The sequence below is a fragment of the Dermacentor variabilis genome, chromosome 2 (assembly GCF_050947875.1).
Source record: "Dermacentor variabilis isolate Ectoservices chromosome 2, ASM5094787v1, whole genome shotgun sequence".
Taxonomy (NCBI): domain Eukaryota; kingdom Metazoa; phylum Arthropoda; class Arachnida; order Ixodida; family Ixodidae; genus Dermacentor; species Dermacentor variabilis.
Genome location: NC_134569.1, coordinates 22393240 through 22406119, shown reverse-complemented (window position 1 = coordinate 22406119; position 12880 = coordinate 22393240). Strand labels below are relative to the sequence as shown.

At 44.3% G+C, this 12880-nt stretch overlaps 1 long non-coding RNA gene across 1 annotated transcript; it reads right to left on the bottom strand.

Moving 5' to 3' along the window:
* Positions 1 to 1030: 1030 nt before the first annotated feature.
* Positions 1031 to 12532, bottom strand: LOC142570815 (uncharacterized). The gene is made up of 3 exons (XR_012825691.1): positions 12458 to 12532; positions 4331 to 4394; positions 1031 to 1182 (listed from the first exon to the last, which is right to left on the bottom strand). It is a non-coding gene; the product is annotated as an uncharacterized LOC142570815 (long non-coding RNA).
* Between the last annotated feature and the right edge of the window lie 348 nt (positions 12533 to 12880).

Here is a 12880-nt window from a genome sequence, read left to right as displayed (position 1 = left end):
TCCAATTTTTTTCATCACGAATCTGCGGGGTCAGCTCCCTTTAATATCGCGCTATCTGCAGGACCGGCCAAGCTTACACGTCAAGAAGCCAATAAACTTGACGTGTTAACCTTCGTTAAAGAAGTTACACAATGCTTCGATTCATTAAAAGAGCTATGCGCTTGAAGGCGTGTATTAGTTGCAGTGGGGATATTTAGGTGCCGCTTGTTTTTTCACTGCTAAATGCGTTGAGAGCGGAGTCGGCAAATCTGCCGGGTTAGTACAGATGGAATGTAAGCCGTTGTACATGTAGGCCAATTCTTTATATGAGCACTTTCATGTATGCGATGTATTTGGCAAGACAGCAGCAACAGCAACCACGCTAGGCAAAGTGCGGGGAAGATCTCCTGAAAATTTGCTATAGTCACTAATTATGAGGGTCTTACTGCTAAAATGTCATCTAAACTTAAAGACACGGTTGAGCAAAGGTGTCCAGATGGCACTTAGAATTACATAAGTGAATTAGTTGCAAACGTAAGACGTTCAACTGCTATTGAGAAACATTGTGCGGCTAGCATGAAACAATGCGGAACCACAACTGCCGATAACATAATCTTCAGCGAAGTGCTCAATTGTGCATTTTTTTGCACTGTACCCATCATTCCAACGATGGGTGATCGATTATACTAATTTTAATATCGAACTTGGCACACTTCAAGTTACTCGTTCGCAGAAAAATATAGCTTTTCTGATGTTTTCTCAAATAATTTTATATCACACTTGCCTTTCGAGTCATTTGTGAAGTTGATCGATTCTACTAATTTTAATATCGAACTTGACACATTTGAAATTACTCGTTCGTTGTAAAATATAGCTTTCTTGACGTATGTTAAATAATATTAGATCACACTTGCACTTCGAGTCATTTGTGAAGTTGATCGATTCTACTGATTTTAATATCGAACTTGGCACATTTGAAATCTCTCGTTCGCAGAAAAACATAGCTTTTTTGACGTTTTCTTAAATAATTTTAAATTTCACTTGCCCTTCGAGCCATTTGTGAAGCCATCCAATTTGCTGCACCGCTTCAGTAGTCGCTGGTGCGAAGTCTCCGATACGGATGCCGGTGGTACTTGTCGCAATCACTGCTGTCATCACTCATGTTTCTGCCTTTAAGCTGCAGTGTGTTTCCAGGGCCGTGATCTGCAAGGACGAAGTCCGCCAGCTGCGTCAAGATGAGCGAAAGGCGGTCTCCAGATCTTTTCATTTAGATTCACACGTGGCCAGTTAGTCGAAGAAGCCACTTTTCAGCTATATTGTCGCTTGGTGGACTAATTTGGCCCGTGTAGGTCTATACGGAAAGGTATGGGGCCGTATTCGCAAAGCAATTTTTTTTCTTTCTTACGATATTCTTTGCTACGAGGTTAACGTGCCGAGAAGACAGTGCAATAGCAAGGGTGCGCATGATTCCTAAAATCGAAGAAGAAAACGAAAGTATGGACAAAAGGATAAGAAATAAAAGAGCGCGTTCGCACTTCTTTTGCATCGGGTGTCTGGATTACGTGATGCAGCGAATAAGCGTTCCCTGTTGCCTCGCGCCTTCTTCGTCTGCGCGTCTACTACGCAGCGCTGACGAGCACGGCTTCGTCCGCTCTCCTCGAGTGCGCCCACTGAGTGCAGCTGCGCGCACCGAGTGGAGCTTGTTTTATTCTTTCGTAGTCTTTCATAAGGCAGTATTTAAGAATAGGGCTGCCAATTTCGATTACCACACCACGACTCTCAGTAGGAAAGAGGGGATACAAATGTATTACAGCACATAGGTGTATTTCGCGCATTAGCGCGCTGTTCGTCAATCGCGCTGCATCAATCAATGGCTGCCACATTGCATATTTTAGCAAGGCCTGCCAACCAGTTACAAGATTTCAACGATAGTGCACAATAGCTTGCAGAAATGCGTAGCGCGTAATTTACAAAAATGCTCATTAAATTTTAACAGGTTTATTGGCTTTGCAGTTGTTGCCCGCGAAGTTTTATGAATTACACAGTGGCTGCCTATTTCGTTGATGTCGTGCCCTGAATTGGTAATTGTACAAATCGCCATTGAAGGTTTTTGTTAAAATTTATTCGTAAGCATTACAACATTTCAAAAACGTAAGTTTTCTTCATAATATAAATAAATATATGCACATGAACTATATAAAACAAGCAGTAATCAAGCAGACCAGTTTAAGAGTCCCGACAGGCTAGCCTATTGATCAGGTTAAACGTCCGAAAGCAACACAGGATTTACGAAAGACGCCGTGGTGGTGGGCTTCGGATTGATTTTGACCACCTGGAGACATTTAACCTGCGTCTATATATGTTATGCGTACAATTCCTTACATTTAACCCACACAGCATCGTGACCCGACAGCCTGAAAAACCAATCCGCGGCACCACGCTCAAAAGCAGAAAACTACCGCCGTTAGCCTGCAGCGCATACTTTCTTCCTCTTGTCGTTCGCACGAACAAGAAGATACATCGCTTCCTCCCAGATTTCACAACAAAAATTACCGAACATAACCATTACAATGGTGTGTCTGCCGGTCACTGAAATCTCAACCCGTCATTCTGATTTAACTACGTTCTAGCCCATTACATGCTCTCTTCGACATTTCAAATGTTTCGCTACTATGTATGATTAACGATGGTACAACAAGAAACGTTGCTGAAGGTAGCAACAAAGGGACGTGTCTTCGTCAGAGTGAGAGAGAGAGAGAGAGAGAGAGAGAGAGATTATAACAGAAAAGCTGGGAGGTTAGCCATAACCAAAATTATGACCTTGTACTAAGCAATGGGGAAACGAGACCGGAGTAAAGGAAGGGCAGCAACTGCTTTCTCCATTAGCGTTTGCATCTCTCATGACATTCCAGCAGCGTTTGCAAACTTTGCTAAGGAAAGCGCTTGCTGCCCTGAAGAAGACAACTCTTGTTGAAAGGTTGGCTTCAGCGACGTTCCATGTTTCATCACTGTTATTCGTCACTCAAGTATTATTGTGCAACAAAAATGACACGGAGGTAAGACACTTCTCTCCCGCCCGTGTCTTTTTTGTTGCGCCATACTACTTGAGTAATGGATTACCAACTTGCCCGGAATGCTACCCTCACTGTTATTCGCTTCAAGCATCCATCTTCCATCGAATCGCCCCCTCCCCCCCCCCTCTCTCTCTCTCTCTCTCTCTCTCTCTCTCTCTCTCTCTCTCTCTCTTGCTTTCGACCACTGCTACGCTTGTTGTAGCGAACTGCCAGCAGGCCACGTCAGTCTAACAAAATCAGCGTCACAGATGAGTCTTGTCGCCAAGCGTGTTTCAGATGCACGAAATCGCAACTTCTTCGAAAGCGGGCAAACGTAAGTTGTATGCGGGGGAACTTCAATTTGTTAACTGAAAGAATCTGGCAGCGTGCAGACCTCTCTGCTTACGCAATATGAAAACCATTATAACCATCCATGCAATAATTTTTTGAGTGTTCAATTTGGCTACTATTTACTCAAACGGCGTTGAAACGGTGAACTTAAATACTTTGCAAAGCCCGAAAATGCAATAATATCCCGTTTATACAAAAAGAAAAGAAAATATGAGCAATGTTCCGCAAGAACGGGAATTTATAGCGACTCCTACACACATACACAAAAGAAAATCAATAACAAGAAAAGCAAGGGAAAATGCTGTCTGCCATTGGTTGGTAGAAAACAACATAGCGGCAATGCCTCTTGGAAAACGAAACGACGTAGAAACGGAAGACCTGCAATCTCCTACAGGTTTGCACAGAGGTTTGCGCAGGTTTGTGCAAACAGCCGCTGCTGAGTTAGAAAAAAATCACATCGAATGAATACACAGTTGTGGCTTTCACGCGGTGTCACATGTGGGCGCCTTGTCGGCACACTAAGCTGATTTAACGCGTAAGAAAAAAGCGCTCTGGTTCACGGCGGTACAAACAATAACGAGGCAGAACGCACCACAATATTTCGCTTTGTGGATATACTTATGTAGTTCCAATTGTCCCGCAGAAGAAACTCGTTCTTAAGCGAGTTTTGTGAATTCGGATGCGGCCCCGGGCGCTTTGTCGGGCTTAGGTGAAGTGGCTGGTCAACAGGTCTCGCACAGGTAAGTAGTTCTAAGTCTTGAAATCAATTTTAGTCACTATTCAGTACCTAATGGACGAACGAGAATGAAAGAATGCGTGAAGGAAACTTAACTACTCTGACCAGACGCTGGAAATTTCATTTTTATTTCTTCTATGCTTTGGCATGTCGTACATATAAAGGAGCAACTACTTGCTTTGCCAATATAATCGAATGTACATGCACTCACCTTGATGTCCTAGAGAACGTTGGGAAAGCAACGTTTGCTGGGATCTGTAAGGTTGCCTTCATCACTGTAAAAACCGTAGAATAGAGTCTATAAATTTCCTAAATACTACATCCTCTAGAATTAGAATGATCGGTTATAAAAATAATTGGTTCATTGGGGACAGGCAGGAAATTCTGTAGGTGACCTTTGTAAAACCGCGTTAGTTCGCAAAGGGGCTCATCTTTCCGCTTTCTTTTTTTTTTGGCCTCAAGCACAGGTTACGTGCACGCAAGGGCGCTTCAACGCGGTACAGTGGTCACTCAAGCTAAAGGAAGCCCGCGCACACAAGAAAGCTGAGTAACGTTTCCACTGCATTGCAGATGCGTAGCAGGTGAAGCTATCACTCTTGGCTCTAAAAGAAAAGAAAGAAAGAAAGAAAGAAGTTCATTTGTCCGATCTGCGCAGTGAAGATAACGAGTATTCGTGCAGTTAAGACCGTTTCCCTGCGCCATGAGTATAGAAGCCGCGAGCCTTGTATTTGCCGTTAATTTCGCTCTGTTATGCTACTTTCTATTTGTTTCTTTTTCGAACAAAGATAATGGAGCATCCATTTAAATTACAAGTAATAAAAATAATAAAAAAGAACCATCTAATTTTGCGAACAAGAACACAATTAGATATATGACTGGGATAAGCCTAAAGTGTGCCCAATTTATTTTTGTTCATCGAAAAGAACATTATTCAATGCCACACGGGCACTGTAAAACCATGCATGCACCCCTACTTTTCCTGACAGAGCTTTAAAGTGTAGCCAGGAAAGCAACCAAAAAGAGCAAAATAGGAAAAATAAAGAAAAAAAGAAAGAAGAAAAAAAGCTTGCTTCTCCACCGGTCGTTACCGTTTTGCGGCTTTATTCAACGTCGCTCATTTAGCTCTGTATGCTCGAAGAGCTGCACATAATAGAAAGACAGTACGACGCAGTACGTTAAGCTTTCTGAATAATTCCTTTAGTCCCATTTTATTATTATTTTTTTTGACATATGTGTTGCGCTGCATAAATTGGAGCCGGCTACGAATATTGCAGTGCCCTGTTCTACGTTTCCAAAGAGGTTCATTATGCCACGAGTGAATTCGCTTTGATTTTTGCGCAGCAAGGAAAGATTCGTTCGTACACGCAAAAGCGGCGTGATGCTTTCGCTAGTCCGCAGAGCCTCAAGAGAATAATGTTTTCAGTCTCGCAGCTGTTGATGAAATTCTCTAGTGCAAGTGGCGAATAAGAATGAGAGAGAGAGAGAGAAGACAGGAAAGGCAGGGAGGTTAACCAGACGCACGTCCGGTTTGCTGCCCTGCATTGGGGGAAGGGTTATGGGGATGAAGAGAGGGACAAAGGAGAGAGAGAGCACCGTTTCGCGCACAGTGCAAGGTTCGCGCAGGGTCTACTTACGGTTCCCAAGACCTGTCGACTTGAGGTATTTCAAGAGCGCTTTGGTGGCCTTCTGTGCAATCGACGCGAACAGCCATGGTCCAAGGATCTTCATTACGGAAAATGGTTTAGAGTCCAGCTGGTTCAGTGCTGTCCGGAGAACTTCGCGCTTGACGTCGTATTGGGGACAGATACATAGGATGTGGTCAACCGTTTCTGTGGTTTCGCAAGAGTCGCACATGGGCGTACCCCCCGTTCCAATGCGGAACGAGTAGGCCTTCGTAAATGCCACTCCGAGCCAGAGGCGGCACAATACTGTCGCCTCAGAGCGGGAAATTCTTGATGGCAGTTGTACCTTTAAGGATGGATCCAGCCTACGAAGACAACACTTCGCGATGTTGGGAGAAGACCAGTATTTGTGGGTCATAGCTTTAGCCTGCAAGTTATCTTGCAGGCTAAAGAACCAACGCTGCAAGCTATCTTGCAGCGTCGGTTCTTGGTAAGGAGATTGGAATTGGTCGGGCATCCAGAAGGGCAGACCGGGCGGCTTCGCCGGCGAGGTCATCACCAGCAATAGCGGTATGTCCAAGTAGCCACTCGAATATGATTTCATGACCTTTAGCGACAGCTTGATGGTGATCGCCTCTTATTTCATATTTCAGCTGCTCATGAATCCTATGATATATGGCGAAATGCAGACTCTGAAGTGCTGCCCTAGAGTCGCAAAAAATGACCAATTTCTGAGGTGTCCCATGCAGGAGATATTTGATAAGAATGAAAGGAACCCAACAAAACACACCAGGTTCATGTCGCCTATGGTTGACTCGTGCAGTTATAGGATCCTGTTTGCGGAGAAGCAGTTGCTAAAGTGTGGTATTACATTTACTATATTAGGCATGCTTTCATGGTACGATATACATGCCTTGCAGCTGACCTACGAGAAAGGAAGAGCCGGCTCGATTACCATCATGCGTCATGTAGATGTTTTTCGCTCTTTGAAAAATGACATGGTTCTTCGTCTCGTTTTCACGGTTTGAAAGGAGACGTTGCATTGAAGAGGAATTCCACTGCGAATCAAAAGGAAACTCGAAGAGACTTGAAGTGAAAGTTGTTCGTGAAGGATGCAAAACGAAACAAAACAAACTAGTATATTCACTGGCAGCACCGCTGGCCATTGAATCCCTGCGCCAAAGGGTGGATCAGAGGCGGACTTGCTGCCAGCCGTGCTTGAAGGCAGGCATTTCGTCTGGTGTGTGTGGAGTACGTGGGAGAGAGGGCCGAGATCGGAGAGTGGCCGGCTCCGCATACGCGCACTAATGTTTCGAAGATGAAAGGACGTGACATGAGCACGCACACGAAGCTCACGAAGTACAAAACTAAAGACAACAGAGCGGCTCGTGTCTTCGTAAGGCTTGATAAAGAAATCCGAACCACCGTACAAGAGGAAGAAAACCAAATATATTTACGCTATTGATTGTGCAGCGGCTGGCAGACACGAAGTTGACGTTTCCACGAACAGGGTAATAGTAAGATTGTCACTGGCAACGTCTCCCGCGACTCCGCAGCGTCGTAATGACTTCAGGCACGCTGCCTTGTCATCGCATCGAGTAACTCGTCGGGCATGCCGCGTGCCACTGCACGCGCGCCACGAAAGGCTGTAGCGGCCGCTGTTTCAGGCGCAACGATGGTGACGCAGATATCGTGAAACGTGGTGACAGAGCTAAGAAAAACGAAACACAAATGCCAAATGCAGAGGACTGTTTGTGTTTCGTCTTTATTAGCGCTGTAACCACGTTTGACAATGCCAGTAACCAGATCGTACAGCCTTCACCAACAGATGCAAGGACATCGTGACGCTAAGGAGTCATCACGTATAGGTGGACACATGGAATCGATGATGCACTCTGATGACCCTAATCTTGACCGTGTGTTTGTAACTATTTCATATTCAATTTAACCGCTTCTTTTAATTGAGTCATTTTTGTTGTTGCTTACATTCACTTTATTTGCGGGCATGCACCAAATGCGTATCCGCCTTCGTTTTTCGTCACTGTTGCTAATGTTCTAGCGAAGAACGATTTCTTTCTTTCTTTCTTTCTTTCTTTCTTCCTTTCTTTCTTTCTTTCTTTCTTTCTTTCTTTCTTTCTTTCTTTCTTTCCTTCTTTCTTTCTTTCTTTCTATTCCCCAACCCCATTACCCTTAGCATGACGGTGAGCCATGCCTATCTTCATAAAGCTTTATCATCAACATTCACTCCGCACGTCTCACATTTATTTATTCATCATATCGCGTCAATTCTGCATACACACAGTGCGTGTACGTATACAGACATTTCTTTTTCAGTTCTAAAGGCGAAATTACATGTACGCTTGCCCGCGCGCGAAAGTTCGCGCCGGCGCGCCTTGCGTTTGCCTCTCGTCTCGCGAGGAATGGCGGTTTGCATATACAAGAACAGCGGCTAGGTTTGGCCAGACTCTACCAAGCCTTAAAAGTTATTGACGGGTTCTTCACGTCTTCTTTGGAGGTTACCCGAGACCTACATCTCCGCTCCTCGCCAGGCTGTGTTTACAGTGTAATGCGGTGCTAAAAATGGCGATTTTCGCCATTTTCACCAAAAACGCACTTTATGTAAGGTTTTGCTTAGTTCGGCTCACCAGACGTATAAAGAAATTCATCAAGAAGTTTGGTGGCAATCTGGGGAGTGTGAAAAAGAAAATGAAATCTCTTCTCGTGACGGTGACGCGCTTTCGCCGTCGAGAGGGCCCGCGAAAGCTGCACCGCAATATTACCGAGAGGTAAATCTGGCACCACCGTCTATGGGAGTTTCCTACCAGGTGTTGTGCCATCATGGTAATGACTGTGGCTGTGTTCCAATACTCGCCGTAGACGGCTAAGTAGACGGCTAAGTGGACAGCGGCCTTCTTAAGTCTCGTTCCAATACTCACGAAGACGTCAAAGTAGACAGCTTCGCGAAGGCAGCATCGGAATCAAAAACGATGCAGGCTACTTTCCTGTCCAAACAATATGGCGGCTGAGTAGGACGCTTGGAATGCCGACAGGAAGCTTGTATGCACACAAGAAAACGTAGACACGCTATCCTGCGCTCTTAATGTATGCTACCTCGTGTTTTTCATAGGTTCGCAGGCGCGAAGACTTAACATACAGAAATAATGTGCGCTTTTCTCAATAGAGCAACCACGACACAAACTCATGGCACACACACAAGCACTTCTCGGGCTTTTTTTCTTGTTTATTTCCAGCTTGGGTACAAGCCTCAAAGGAGTTTGTGATCATATATAGCACACTCGTTTTATATGTGTCAAAGTATCAAGCATTGACACCACAGCTTCATCACAGTCATTCCTTTTGTACACGTCACGTACTTTCACAACCATTTCCACAAAATATTCATACATAGATCGGCCTTGAACATCACGCTATCTATATGCCAACACGCTACGCCAGACTGCGTGCAGCCCAAGCAAAAAGATACCATCCATCTGTTTAAAATCGCGTTCAGGTGGTAAAAAAACGAATGCCATGTGGATTGAGGGGTAGGTCTATCTTTAGAGTCCTATGCAATGTATCCCAAAAGAATATGGCATTACTACAATCAATGAAAACATGTACGATTGTTTCTGCTTTGTTGCGCAGAAAGCATCTGCTTACCCATGGCACACAAATTGCTCTTTCCTCTAACCACGTTTTAAGAGGCAAGGTTCCCGTGTGAAGCTTGAAAAAGAATGTTTTGACGTTTGCCAGTATCCACATATTTTGAACCCTTTTAAGTACGTCCTGCCCAGGCCCTTCTTGAAACATTAACCGATACAATGGTACAGGGAACACACTCTCAATGAGATCCTTCATAAGACGCTTTCTTTTTACATTGGAGAGGTACTCAAGGGAAAATCTTGCAATAAGGAACCGATACGACGTTACAACTTTGCGCAAGAACCTTTAAATTGTGTAATGAGGGCCAATGGCTGAATAAACAAAAAAATCAGGCATAGAAACTGTTAACATGGTTTTAAAGAAACAGCACAGAAACGTGTCTCTTTCGTCCCTTATCAATATGAAGCGTCATGCAACTTGCTGAAGAAACAAGTGGCACACCGACGGACCACCTTTCTTTACTCGACGAAACAAATTTGTCCTTGATGTTCGCTCCCAAGCAGAACACCAGATAAACGTGGCAAAGATTCGGTGAAATTTTTGAATGTGCTGACGTGTACAATACATTGCCTGCGGAAGGATACATAATTTTCGCGTCGAGAAAAGCGCTACAAATAGTGGTACGTGCGAAAATCGGCAATTAACGGCCACCCCATGCTTCGGCTATCGCACACATTTCATCCGTTTTTTTCGAGTCAGAGTGACTTGTTCTCACGATACCCATCCAAACGTTCCCCCAGGTAAGTGCTAGGTGTCGTGAGCCAACGGATATATTCAAAAACATTGGTCGTGGCATTCCAATGGCCATGCTAGAGACCAATACTCTTTTGCTTATTGACTTGACTGCAGCTTTTCTCGCAAAACCTTTCAGTAATTCTTAATAATGAGCTAACACTCTCCCTATCTGCAACGAATAGGGCAACATCATCGGCATAAGCTAGAATATGTACTTCACAGGATTGTATATTAAACCCCCTGATTTCTGTACAATTAACTATTTTCTACACAGCGGCTCTAAAAATAAAACAAAAAGGAAAGGCCTTAACGGACAACCCTGTCGAACGGAACATGCACTGCATTGTATTCATTGTGAAAGTTCACCATTATCAATTAAATTGGTACATGAGCTTTGACATGCCATTTTGATGCATTTACACGTGACGGAACCAAGTCCTATATAATTAATTAATAAAACGAGAACACTATGTGGTACCATGTCAAAAGCCTCAGCTAGATCTATTTGCAGCATCGCTACCTTGAGGAGAGCGCTATTGCAATATTCTAAAATGCTTCTAGCTGCATGAATATTTGTAAATATTTTCCTACCCCTGATGCCGCATGTCTGATGCGGCCCAACTAACTTCCATGTAACTCCCTGCAGCCTTGCTGCAAGAACTTTCATGAAAACCTTGTAGTCAGAATTTGTCAACGTAATTGGCCTGAATCCCGTTACATTACGTAATGTATTTCTATCTTTGCCTTTTGGAATTACTACTGTGTGCACACGATTGAACGATGGAGGTAAAGTCCCCCGCTCGAGTGCCTCTGAAAATGCTTCATGCAATGCTTTTGCCATATCCGTCTTGAACACCTTGTAAAATGCCGCGGTAATCCCATCCGGACCAGGAGATGTGCCCAAGATTAGTTCCCCAATAGCCATATCAATCTCTCCCATACTAATATTCATTTCTAATAAATTCGTTTCCTTTTTGGCTGGCGTCGGCATTTCTGCCAAGAAGTCATCCTCCTAGCCCGGCACCTTTGGCTCACGACAAGCAAACAACTCTCTATAGTAACTTTCAAATGCCTTCATGATAGCTTTCTATTCTCTCAATATCTTACCACTATATTCTATTTCCAATATTTCATTTCCTCGAGTGTACGCCTTTTCATCTGACAAAGCTCGCCTTGTTGGTATTTCCCCCACGAGATGTTTTTCAGCTCGTGCACGTATAATTGCGCCTCTGTATTTATCCCCCTCTAAGAGTTCTAGTTTTCTTTAAATGACTTGCAGTTCTTGAGTCCCGTATTAGTGTTTCGATTCGCACCAAGTCTTCCAGCTCCTGCCGCATACCCTGTTCCTGTTCTTGAGCTTGATACTTCATATGCCCACCTCTTTCTATTGCGTTCAATTTTACACTTTGCTTAAATAACTCCCATTTCTCTGTGACACTGCGTATAGTATGTCATTAAAAAACTGCTCCATTTCTTTTTTTTTAGCTACGAACACGTCATCCCTGATTATCTTGGCGTTCAATTTCCACCGTTCCCATTGAAGTTTCTTTTTTTTTTTGCTTCTGGCCGATCTCAAACATCCCTAAACAATCATCACTGAAAGAAACAGCATCAACATCGTAGTTCTGACACAAAGGCGCAATCTCCGAGCACACATATGCTCGATCTGGTCGTGCATGAGCAATGCCTTGAAATTGTGTGAAGTGCTGGCGACTTCCACCTCTCGCAAACTGTGCCACGCCATTTAAAGAAAATTTGCTCACGCATTATTTAAGATACGCAACACTTTCATCATTTATACTAGCACTGGTGGATCAGTATTTCCGATGAAGGACGCAATTGTAGTCACCGAACACAATCAGACACATCTCACAATAAAAATAAACACTCAATTTGCGTAAGAACAAACATCTTTCATGCGACTTTGTAGGTGCGTAGACACAAATAAATCTAAATTTCACTTCCCCACAAGAAAGATCGCACAAGACAAAACGTCCTTGCAAGCAACTTGTAACCGTTTCAACGGCAATGCCAATTGAATTTTTAACAAACAACATACACCCAGCTGATGTTCCCACATGGCTCACGCATACATTATGCCTTAAAGAAAATTTTGCTACCAAGACTTCGGTCGCCTCCTCTCTGCTAACCTTAGTCTCCTGGACTGAAAGTAGATCTAGGTCTCTTGCATTATGAATTTGACCTGATATTACTTGCATCTAGCCCCTAGACCCCGTACACTGAGCGTACCGACGCGTAATGGTGCAGGTATACTAATCATGGTGATTCTAAGCGCGAACCACAAGTACAACGCTTACCGTGGCTCTACCCGGCAGTGGGAATACCCGAAGCAGCGACAATTACGCCAACTGGACTTCGGAGAGATATTTTTTACCCTTGGCGCCAGCAACGCGATGCCGCTGACGCTCCAGGCGTTTAACCTTGCGTTCGGTGCTGTCCTCCGTCTACTTCGGAATGCCTGCTCTGGGATGCTTTCCGCGCGCCGCGGTCGCCCCCGTAGCGTCTACTTTATCTTCGGCTGTAGTGGTCTCGGTGCTGTCGCTCCTGTCTTCCTCTTCACTTGCTTGACTTAAGAGCAGTGGCTCCTGCGTGCAGCCTATTTCGGCACGTTTCTCAGTTGCCTTCGCCAATTCCCGGCTGTGAGGCGTTGTCCCTTCAGCTTTCTCGGCGTCCGTCTCACGGTCCTTGTCTTCGCGTTCTTTGGTGTTGCTGTTCGGGGC